Source organism: Orcinus orca, chromosome 13 (genome assembly GCF_937001465.1).
Source record: "Orcinus orca chromosome 13, mOrcOrc1.1, whole genome shotgun sequence".
Taxonomy (NCBI): Eukaryota; Metazoa; Chordata; class Mammalia; order Artiodactyla; family Delphinidae; genus Orcinus; species Orcinus orca.
This window is the reverse complement of record NC_064571.1, coordinates 4,861,574-4,874,803: the sequence shown is the minus strand read 5'-3', so window position 1 is coordinate 4,874,803 and position 13,230 is coordinate 4,861,574.

The window sequence follows — 13,230 nt, the reverse complement described above, 5'->3', positions numbered from 1 at the left end:
AACCTTATGGTTAAAAACTGGAGAAAGGTGGTGGGTAGGGATAAATAAGGAGTTTAGGATTAACATACACACACTACTATATACAAGATGGAAAATCAACAAGGACCTACTGTATACAACAGGGACTCAACTTAATATACTGTACTAACCTATATGGATAAAGATCCAGAAAAAGAATAGACATATGCTTATGTATGAGTAAATCACTCTGCTGTACAACTGAAAACAAAACATTGTAAATCAACTCTACTCCAATATAAAATAAAAATTAAAAAATGATTGGAAAATGTTATGCATATTTTACCACAATCCAGAAATTTGATAAAAACACATAAAAATAAATAAAATACTTCAAAATAAACATGAACACATAGGTGAAAGACTTATATACTGAGAACTATGAAACATTAATAAAGGAAATTGAAGATAATTCAAAGAAATGCAAAGATATTTCATGCTCTGTGATTGGAAGCTTTAATACGGTTAAAATGGCCATACAACTAAAAGCAATCTAAAGATTTATTGCAGTCCATATCAAATTACCCATGACATTTTTCACAGAACTAGAACCATTAAGCCTAAAATTTATATGCAACCATGAATGACCTAGAACCGCCCAAGCAATCCTGAGGACAAAGAACAAAGCAGGAGGCATAACCCTCCCAGACTTCAGATACCACTATATAAAGCAACAGTATTCAAAACAATGAGGTACTGGCACAAAAACAGACCTATGGATTAATGGAGCAGAATAGAGAGCCCAGTAACAAAACCACACAGCTATGGTCAATTAATCTTCGAACAAAAAAGCAAAAATATACAACGGGGAAAAGATAGCCTCTTCAGCAAGTGGTGTTGGGAAAGTTGGAGAGCTGCATGTAAATCACTGAAATTAGAAACCACCCACACACCATACAAAAAAAGGAACTCAAAATGGCTTAAGGACTTAAATAGGAGACATCACACAATAAAACTCCTAGAGAAAAATGTAGGCAAAACATTCTGACAGAAATGGTACCATTGTTTTCTGAGTTCAGTCTCCCAAGGCAATAGAAAGAGAATCAAAAATAAACAAATGGGACCTAATCAAACTTATGACCTTTGGAACAGCAAAGGAAACCATTAACAAAATGAAAAGACAACCCACAGAATGGCAGAAAATATTTGCAAACGATATGATTGACAAGGCGCTAATCTCCAAAATATACAAACAGCTCATTCACATCAATATCGAAAACACTAACAACCCAATTAAAAAATGGGCAGAAGATCCACATAATACGTTTCTCCAAATAAGACAGATGGCCAAAAAGCACATGAAAAGATGCTCAACATCAATAATTAACAAAATGCAAACTAATGAGGTACCACCACAAGGATCAGAATTTCCATAATTCAAATGTCTACAAATAAGAAATGCTGGACAGGGTGTGGAGAAAAAGGAACCCTCCTATGCTGTTAATGGGAATGTATGGTGGTACAGCCACTATGGAGAACAGTAAGGAGGGTCCTTAAAAATTAAATGAACTTATTTACAAAACAGAAACAGACTCAGAGACTGAGAAAACAAATTTATGGTTACCAAAGAGGAAAGGTGGTGGGGATGGGTAAGTTAGGAGTTTGCAATTAACATATACACGCTACTGTATACATAAGGCATATTCAACAAGTACCTAATATATGGCATAGGGAACTCAACGTAATACTCTGTATAACCTATATGGGAAAAGAATCTGAAAACGAATAGACATAATTGTAAGTAAGTCACTTTGCTGTACAACTGAATCCAACACAATACTGTAAATCAACTACTCCAATAAAAATTTTAAAAATTAAGATCATAAATGTTATATTATGCATACTGTAATACCACAATAAAGAAATCTGCAACAAGTAAAATAAAATACAAAAATATTGCATCAAAATGGATAAAATACTTAGGAACCAACCTCACAAAGGAGGTCAAAAACTTATATGCTGAGAACCATAAAACATTAATAAAGGAAATTGAAGGTGATGCAAAGATATCCCATGCTTCTGGAATAAAAGCATTCATATTTTCAAAATAGCCATACCACCCAAAGCAATCTACAGATTTAATGCAATCCCTATCGAATTACCCATGACATTTTTCACAGAACTAGAACCAATAAGTCTAAAATTTATACGCAACCATGAATGACCTAGAATCGCCCAAGCAATCCTGAGGACAAAGAACAAAGTGGGAGGCATAACTCTCCCAGACTTCAGACAGTACTACAAAGCAACAGTATTCAAACCAATGAGGTACTGGCACAAAAATAGAACTATGGATGAATGGAACAGAATAGACAGTCCAGTAACAAATCCACACAGCTACGGTCAATTAATCTTTGACAAAGAAAGCAAGAATATACAATGGGGAAAAGTATCTTCAGCAAATGGTGTTGGGAAAGTTTGACAGCTGCATATAAATCATTGAAATTATGACACACCTCTCCACCATACAAAAAAGGCAACTCAAATTGGCATGAGGTCTTAAATAGGAGACATCACACCAAAAAACTCCTAGAGAAAAACATAGGCAAAACATTCCCTTACAGAAATTATACTGTGGTTTTCTTAGGTCATTCTCCAGAGGAAATAGAAAAGCAAAAAAATTAAAAGAGGACATAATCAAACTTCTGCATCCTTGCACAACAAAGGAAACCACAAACAAAATGAAAAGACAAACCACCAAATGGCAGAAAATATTTGCTAATGATGCAACTGACAAGGCACTAACCCAAAATATACAAATACCTCATTCACATCAGTATCAAAAACACTAACTACCCAATGAAAAAATGGGCAGATCTTAATAGACATTTTTCCAAAGAAGACATACAGATGGCCCAAAAGCACATGAAAAGATTCTCAAAATCAATAATTAGAAAAATGCAAATCAAACCTACAATAAAGAATCACCTCACAATGATCAGAATTTCCATAATTAAAATATCTACAAATAAGAAATGTTGGACAGGGTGTGGAGAAAAAGGAACCCTACTATACGGTTGGTGGCAATGTAAATTGGCATACCCATCAAGGAGAACAGTAAGGAGGGTCCTTAAAAATTAAATGAACTTATTTACAAAACAGAAACAGACTCACAGACTGAGTAAAGAGACTTATGGTTACCAAAGGGAAAGGAGATGGGTAGGGTTGAATTAGGAGTTTGGGTATAACATATACACACTACGATATACAAAATAGATAATCAACAAGGATCTACTGCATAGCCCAGGGAACTCTACTCAATACTCTGTATAACCAATATGGGAAAAGAATCTGAAAAAGAATAGATTTATGTATAAGTACATCACTAGGCTATACAAGTGAAAGTAACAAATCATTATAAATTAACTCTACTCCGATATGAAATAAAGTTTTAAAAAAGTGATTAAGGTGATAAATGTTATGTTATGCATATTGCACAATACAAAAATTTGAAAAAATGTAAATTAAAATAAAATCACATCAAAATAAATAAAATAATTAGGAATAAACCTGACCAAAGAGGTGAAAGACTTATATGCTGAGAGCCATAAAATATTAAGAAAAGAAATTGAGGATGATTCAAAGAAATGGAAAGATACCCCATGCTCTTGGATTGGAAGCATTAATATTGTTAAAATGACCATACTACCCAAAGAAGTCTACAGATTTAACGCAATCCCTATCAAATTACCCATGACATTTTTCACATAACTAGAACCAGTAAGACTAAAACTTATACAGAACCATAAATGACTCAGAATTGCCAAAGCAATCCTGAGGACAAAGAACAAAGCAGGAGGCATAACCTGCCCAGACTTCAGACAACACTGCAAAGCTACAGTAATTAAAATAATGTTGCACTGGCATAAAAAATAGACCTATGGAGCAATGGAACAGAACAGAGAGGCCAGCAATAAACCCACACACCTATGGTCAATTAATTTTCAACAAAGGAAGCAAGAGTATACAATGGGGAAAAGCCGGTCTCTTCAGCAAGTGGTGTTGGGAAAGTTGGTCAGCTACATGTAAATCACTGAAATTAGGACAACCTCCTCACCCCTCCACACACCATACAAAAAAGGGAACTCACAATTGTTTAAGTACTTAAATTGGAAACATCACACCATAAAACTCCCAGAGGAAAACAGACAAAATATTCTGACAGAAATCTTAGCACTGTTTTCTTAGGTCAGTCTCCCAAGGCAATAAAAATAAAAGCAAAAATAAACAAATGTGACCTAGTCAACTCATGAACTTTTGCATGGCAAAGGAAATCTTAATTAAAATGAAAAGAGAATCCACAGAATGGCAGAAAATATTTGCAAACGATGCGACAGACGAGGCACTAATCTCCAGCTCATTCTTCTGAAATGGAAAAACAACCGAATCAAAAAATGAGAAGATCTAATAGTTATTTCTCCAAAGAAGACATACACATGGCCACAATGCACACAAAAAGATGCTCACCATTGATAATTATGAGAAATGCAAATCAAAACTGCAATGAGGTATCACCTCACAACGTTAAGAATTTCCATAATTAAAATTTAGACAAATAATATATGCTGGAGAAGGTGTGGATAAAAAGGAACCCTCTTACACTGTTGGTGAGAACGTAAATTACAGCCACTATGGAGAATGGAATGGAGGTTCCTTAAACTTTTTTTTTTTTACCGAGTCCAAACTTGTAGTACTGTAGACAGGCCAATAAATCAAGCTGTGTGTTGTTTGGGCAAGAAACAGGGGCTTTATCTGGAAACCAGCTGACTGAGAAGATGGTGCAGACTGGTACCCCAAAGAACCACCTTGCCTGAGTTAGAATTCACGCTTCTTTTATACAAAAAGGAGAGGGAGTAAAGTCAAACAATTCCAGGTCAGCCTCCAGAGGGGATGTGTTAACTTCTCCTGTCCTGTAGGCATCCACAGGTGGGCTTGGTCAGGATGTCTCCTGTGAGCTGAACAGAGATATTTTTAGCTTAATGATCATTACCTGGGAGGCAGGGTTCCCAGAGATGGGCCATGATGTATAATTAACGCTTACAGGCAACACCTATTTAGTAATTAACTTGTAATAGAATACAAAGGTTTCTCCCTACGACAGAAAGTCTGTGTCCAATACCTGAGATAGAATCTCAAAATGTATTTTCTTAATTTTACCTCTTGATCAGTACAAGTAAGAGTAAATTCGTTTAATCCAGAAATGAATCTTTTTCAAATTCTGGGGATTGGGGAGTGGAGGGAGAGGAGGGCAGATCGTCCTGGTGTCAGCTTCTATAAATGATAATAGCTTCCATTTGATCCAAGTTTAGCAAGTCAGGATCTGGCTTGGTGTTTACGATACAGCTGGTTTCCCAAACATTCATTGAAGGGCTAAGTATAAATAGCACACAGTTAGAAAATCAGAGATTCCCATACGCGAGTTTGTCAGAAGAAAACCTTTTCCCCTTTGAGGCAAGAATCTGTGAGTGTGGTGACTGGCTTAATGTGGAGGCCACAGAGAGGGTAGCAGGTGGGGAAGAGAATGATCTGGGGGTCGAAGGGGGAAGTCCTTTCTTACTAAAATAAAACGCCCAAGTGAATCATGACCGTAGTAAGAATTCAAAAAATAGGGAAAAAATAGACCACCCCTGAAAAAATGTACATGGGGAGATAGCTGGGAGGGACTATTTTTGGTGTACTAACATTTACTTTAACAGCCGAAGTGTGTGTGTGTGTGTGTGTGTGTGTGTGTGTGTGTGCGCGCGCTGGTTTTAGGGAGGAGAGCTATAGGAAATAGATGACAATATTTAAAGTGAGTATTAATCTTTTAAGCTGAAAACATGCTCATCTTAACATGCATGGCTCAGATTTCTTCTAAGGAAGGTCTGGTTGTTTAAAGTTCATAGATCCTGTAATGGTCACCTTAAATCGGCAGCCCAAACACAAGGCAGCAATCACTAAAAACTGCAACTGTCAGACCAGTTGAGCTTGGAGCACCTGAATCATGGAGACTCACAGGATCCTGTTGACTTGCTCTGGGCTCAACCAGTGGGGAGATGAATTTACTCAGAGTGAAAGTCAAGGAAACTCATTTTTCTCGGAGGCCTTGACCAGAAGTCATTCCAAGTGTCACTTAGTTCCTGCTTCTGGGTCTGGGATGAGCTGCACTGATACCAGTCTGTGGTGTTCACTGCTTTTCCTTTCATTTAACACATCCTGGAATGAGATTCCTCGGACGTCTTCAGTGAGAGTGTATCACATGTTTAATGGCCCTCGTGTGAACCCATTTCTGCCTTTGCTCGCGTGGTGAATCCTGTCTGGCTACCCACATTTTTCCCTCCTCAGCCATCTCACATCGCTTATCCCGCTTAGCCTGAGACACACTCCTTCTCATTTGCCTCTGTAGCTGTGGACAGTGGCCATCTGTTGAAAGACTTTATTGGTGCATGCTATCCCATAATCCTACCTTCCACACTACACTTAATTGCTTCTGAATTCTTAGTTGCCTAAAACTGGACCCCAAATTCCTCCCTCAAATTCCAAAACAGGGGAATATATTTGCTTTCCAGTTGAATTTTGATTGTTTTAAAAGTGCTAAGTATGTGCCTAACATATTAGACACTGAGAAAATTACAAAGTTGCAAAACCCTTAATCTCTCTAGTCATAGAGAGTAGTGTCGACAGAAGGTAGTTCAGGAAACCAACTCATTATGATAGAGGGTCTTAACTCCCCGACTGAAATACTTAGACTTCATTATTTGGAGTTGGTATATAGAAGCTCTTGGATATTTTTGAATGGAAGAACACTAAGGCATAAGGAAAGTGTTAACAGAGGAGCAGGCGTTATTACGCAGGCAAATTAGAAGGGAGTAAAGGGTCAGAAAGAGAGGTCTTGAGGAAGTTGGTACAGTAATCCTTCTGTGAGCTGACTGTATTAAAAACATTTTTCTTAAATTTTAAAAACGCTTTTTACATTGTAGAAGCAATACTGGCTTGAGAGAACATAGAAATTCCTGAATATTGTGAGGGAGAAAAATTCACCCATAACCTCACAAGTTAAAGATAATTATTAACATTTCATTGTCTTTCTATGGATATAATTGAGACCATATAATACATTCATTTTAATCCCTTTTTTTAACTTAGTAACAATATTTGCCCACATTATCTGAAATATGATCTATGAATGGTCATTCACTTTATCGAGTGGATGCTCTATACTTTAGCTTTTCTGCTTTGGTTGTACATCTAGATTTCCAGTTTGTAGCTATCAGGGGTCAAAATGGAGTAGTCATCTTTACCCAAATATCTCTGTCCACTTCCCTGATGATTAGCTTCACATACATTCCTAGAATCAATGGGCCAGAGGGCAATGGACCTTTAAGTTCTTCACTAATTGTGTCCATGGAGACATTTGCTTTGCCTTCCCACAGGAAGCGTGACACTGAAAATAGTCATTGTAAAGTCTTTGCCAACTTGATAGGGTATCGCTATGATAAATACTTCTTTTTCAAATTAAATAATTCAGCTCAAAGTTTCACTCAACACTGACAGTTCCTGGGGGGCAGCCCTTGCCCCCAAATTTGCCATAACTCTCAGCTAATTAGCAAGAGGGCTGAGAAGGGAGCCCAGATGTTTTGCCTCCCAGATAAATGACCTCTTTCACCAACCATCTTTTACCAGATGACATTGACTGAGGCTAAACGTTAAGACCCTTCACTTACAATAAGGAACATGCCTAAGCACAAGTGCAGAAAATACAGCTTAGAGGCTAGAAATGTGGAAAAAAAAAGATTAGTGTCTTAGTGCACAGTAATGTCAGAATGAATGAATGTGGAAAAGCAAAGCAAAACACTTACAAGCCCAATGAGACCACAGGTGATTTTAACACAAGCCTAACATTTAGAATGTCAGGGATGAAGTTCCCGTGTCCTCCATGTCTGAGAGGCCAGCAACGGAGTGGCTGTGAGGCCTGCTGGCTCCTCTGGCTGCAGGTACTAGGTCTGGAGAGAAGGAATGTTGCAGGATATCTGACAACACTGGATGCGTCGCAATGTGGAAGACTGGGTTCTTCTTTCTATGGACCCAAAGGGTGGAACAAGAATCCCTACGTGGCTGAGATCTCCTCTTCCCGTTAGGAAGCAGTGACTCGCTACAGCTTGTAATGGACTGCCTTGGAGGGAATGAGTTCCCTCAAGCCTAAGCTGAGGAAACTCCTGCAGGACTCTGAAGAGAGCTGAACACTGGATGTGAGATTAAACTAGGTGACTTGTGGGCAGGACGTCTCTAGAGGGGAGCCGTCCTGAGCCAAGTCAACTGGTGCTGGTAGGTGGATGGGGTTGCTGTGATGGCTGTGTGAAACACAAGTCGTTAGGGCTGAAAAATGTTGATTACCACACCATGCATTGCCCCATGTGTAGGAGGGTGCTCACTACTCTACACAAGTCATAGCCAAACCTTCGGTTCTATTCAGAACCTCTGATGTTGTGAATTTGATTTAAGATAGACTGATATGAAGAACTCTAATGTATCCCAAATGTATCCCAAATGTAATCCCTCTAATGTATCCCAAATGTGTCTCCATAAGTGCATGTCCACTGTCATCAGGCTACACCTGCCACATCACCTCTTCCTTGGTCTACACTTCAGTAGCCTCCTAACTGGGGCCACGTTTCTCCTCTTGCCATCTCACCCCTCATGACCAGTTCTTCATACAGCATCCAGAGTGAACTTTCTTTGAATTTTTATAACCTACATTTTAGAAGAGAGCTCATAAGTGAATAGCTCCTTGAAGCTTCACAGACACTCCCATGCCACCAGCATTGAAATCAAGAAAGGGAGATGATCAGCACGGAAACATCACTGTCATGTTCCCCCAAGTTACTTATTACCCCTGCCCCAAGGGAAACCACTGTTCTGACTTTCAGCAGCATAATTTTTCCTGTTTTCGAAATTTATGTAAATGCAACCAAGTAGTATGAGCTTTTTTCTGTTTTCTTTTGTTGGACATTTTATCTGTGAGATTCATCCATGAAATGCATCCATACTGTTGCTTGTGTTTGTATGTAGTTGTTTCTCACGGTGCTGTAGTATTCCACTGTGAGAATCTACCACACCTGTTTTATCCATTGTATTGTTGATAGGCATTTGGGTAATTTTTAGTTTTTGACTCTTATGAGTACTATTCCTATGAACATTCAAGCAAATGTCTCTTTTGGTGAATGTATCTATGCATTTCTATTTGGTGTATCTGTCAAAAATGGACTTGCTGACTTAGCTTTAGTAGAAATCACCAAACAGAGTTCCTGAGTGGTCATGCCAATCTGTACCGCCACTGGCAGCATATGACAGCTGCAGTTTTTCCATATCCCCATCAACACTTAGTATTGTCAGCCTGTAATCATAGCCATTTTGGTGGACTTTTAATTGTCAGAGTGACATTTTAAAACTGTAGATAACATTATCTCTCTGTTCTGATTTAAATCTTCTAACAGCTTTCAATTTTGCCTAGAATAAAATCCAACCTTCTGCCTACAGGCCCCTGTACGGTACAGCCCTGGCTACTCTCTGACTTTATTTACCCAACGCTTGCACATATTCACTGTATTCTGGTCACTGACTTCATTTCTGTTATTTAGAAATTTCCACACTCTTTCTTCCTTCAGATATCTTGTCGCAGTGTTCCTTCTATGAAGAGAAGTCTCCCTCAGATGTCTACCTGGGGATCTCCTTGTCATTACTCAGGCCACAATCACTTCTGCAGTGAAGGCTCCCCCATCACCCTCTCTACCTCTTCATCGTATTTCGTATCCTCATGGCTCTCACCAACCTGAAATCATCTAAGTGCTCTTATTCAGTGCTTTTTCCCCACCTCTCTCACCTCCCCCCACCCGCCCCCACACACTAGCCACTATACTGTAAGCTCTGAGATTGTCTGTCTTCTGTCCAGCTGTTTCCAACACTTGGAGTGTCATCTGACACAAAGGAGGAGACTGGATAAATATTTGATGAGTGAGTGAATGAACTGATGACTGGAGCTGAGGACCCCAGGAAACTAAATGTGTTAGCATCACCCTCCTGTCACCCCTGTTGCTTCTTCCATCTCTAGAAGTTCATTTTATTCCAGCAACAAAAGTCAACTGCAGAAATGCTGCTGTGTATTCTCAAGCCCCCCAGAGAGAGGAAAAAAAAAAGGTAAGAAGCTTGAAGGTATAAAGATCTTGGTAGGACCCCACTCCCCCACACTGAGTTTTGGAACGTTTGACTATGCCCTGTGGACACATTCCTGCTTCATTCTCACTGGGAAACTAGGTGTACATTATGTTCAATGGGAAATCAGAAATTTAGTTAGAAAAAAAGTTAATATACATTATATTAAATCTACATTTGTATATGAAACCTTTAAAATATGTTGCCTTGCTACTCTTCTGAATATGCATCACATCCTTGTCTGAATATCAAATGAATTGAATGTAAAATTCAACCAATCCAAAGTCATCAATGCCTCCATCACATACAGACCATTGCTTCACACCTGCTCTCAGGATGAGGTAATGAATTAGTAGAGGAATTGTTTCAGGTGATTAAAAAAACTGAAAGAGTCCATTATCTATGGCTTGTGACTAATGGTATGAAGTTCTAAGAATATTCTCATTGCAAAAATATCTGCAATATTAAATACTGTGGCATGGAAGTGTTGGTTGTAGGATGATAGTAAAGAACTCAGTACTCATCAAGTATCTATTATTGTCAAGCACTCTTCTAAGGAGTTTTTACAATTACCACCCCTGAAAAGTGGGTCTATCATTGCTATGTTATAGATAAGTGGTACTGCTGGGTTTGAACTCCCTTTCAGGGAGAGAACAGTGAGCTACAACTGTGCCTCCCTTTGAAGGTAACCACATAAACTATCAGAGGTCGAATATAACAAGTTCTCTACAAATTGATGAGAGGAAGACAAACAACTAGGTGGGTGAAAGGGAAAAACATAAGGAATTTGAGAGGACAAAGGTGAACATAGGCAAAGGTGTTCCATCTTCCTAGTAATCAGGGAATTGTAAAATAAATGCACACAATAGCTTTCCCATCATTGGACTGGCAAAAGCTGGCACAGTGTAAAAGTCTGACGTTACCAAATATTGGCAAGAACATGAAAAAATGAAATGCTTATCCTCTAAAGGATACTAATGTAGAGGAAGCTAGGGATCCCCTAATACAGTCAAAGGTCCATCTACCCAGTGTTCCTGAATTTTCACTCATTAGACAAGCTCTCAAAAACCCACACTAGAATTCTCGAGAAGATGACAGAGTAGAAGAACCTTGAGCTCACCTCCCCTCATGAGCATAACAAAACCACAACTGCTCTACAACCATCGTTAAAAAAGACTGGAACCTAACAAACAAGATACTCTATACCCAAAGATGATGAAGAAACCACAATGAGATGGTAGGAGGGGTACAATGCCAATATAATCAAATCTCATAACACATGGGTCAGTGACCCAAAACTGGAGAATAATTATATCATAGAAGTTCTCCCACAGGACTGAGTTCTGAGTCCCACGTCAGGATCCCCAACTTGGGGTTCTGGCATTGGGAGGAGAAGCCTTCAGAGCATCCGGCTTTGAAGGCCAGCAAGACTTCATTGCAGGTGCTCCACGGGACTGGGGGAAACAGACACTCCACTCTTGCAGGGTACACACAAGTTCTAGCATGTACCAGTCCCCAGGGAAAAAGCAGTGACTTCATAGGGACATAGGCCAGACCTACCTGCTGGTCTTGCAGGGTCTCCTGAGGCGGCAGGGGGTAGCTGTGGCTCACAATGGGGAAAGGACACTGCTTGCAGAGTTATCAGGGAATATTTATCAGCATGAGCTCTCCCGGAGGCCTACATTTTGCACAAGGACCTGACCCCACCCAACAGCCTGAAGGCTCCAGTGCTGAGATGCTTCAGGCCAAACAACCAACAGGGAGAGAACAGTCCCACCCATCAGCAGACAGGCTGCCTGAAGACTTTCTGAGCCCACAGCCACCTCTAGAAGCACCACTTAACAGGACCCGGCCCACAAGAGGGTCAAGACCTAGCTCCAGCCACCAGTGGGCAGGCACCAGCACCCTCACACCAGGACGCCTGAACAAGCCTCTAGACCAGCCTCACACACCAGGGGGGCAGACACCAGAAGCAAGAAAATTATGATCCCACAGTCTGCAGAAATGAGTCTGCAAACACAGGTGAGAACCTACCCAGGACCAGCTGGAACCTGGCCCTTGGATGACGAGAGGGGAGTGAACTGCTGGGACACATAGGACATCCCCTACAAGAGGGCCACTTCTCCAAGGACAAGAAACATAACTAACCTTCCATATACATGAAAATACAAATAGAAATTTAGACAAAATGAGACAGCAAAGGAATATGTTTCAGAAAGTGGAACAAAATAAAACCTCAGAAGAACAACTAAGCAAAATGGAGAAAGCAATATACCTGAGAAAGAGTTCAGAGTAATGATTGTAAAGATGATCCAAGAACTCTGGAAAAGAATGGAGGTATAGCAAGAGAAGTTATAAGAAGTTTTTAACAAAGACTTAGAAAATATAAAATACAAACAAACGAAAAATACACTAGCAGGAATCAATAGCAGAAAAATTAGGCAGAAGAACAGATAAGTGAACTGAAAGACAAGAGTGGTGGAAATCACTTATGTGGAACAAAATAAAGGAGAAAGAATACAAGGAAATGAGGACAGATTAAGAGATCTCTGGGAGAGGGCAGACAGCAGAAGCAAGAAGAACTACAATCCTGCAGCCTGTGGAACAAAAACCACATTCACAGAAAGACAGGCCAGATGAAAAGGCAGAGGGCTATGTACCAGATGAAGGAACAAGATAACACCCCAGAAAAACAACTAAATGAAGTGGAGATAGGAAACCTTCCAGAAAAAGAATTCAGAATAATGATAGTGAAGATGATCCAGGACCTCGGAAAAAGAATGGAGGCAAAGATCGAGAAGATGCAAGAAATGTTTAACAAAGACCTAGAAGAAGTAAAGAACAAACAAACAGAGATGAACAATACAATAACTGAAATGAAAAATACACTAGAAGGAATCAATAGCAGAATAACTGAGGCAGAAGAACAGATAAGCGACCTGGAAGACAGAATGCTGGAATTCACTGCTGCGGAACAGAATAAAGAAAAAAGAATGAAAAGAAATGAAGACAGCCTAAGAGACC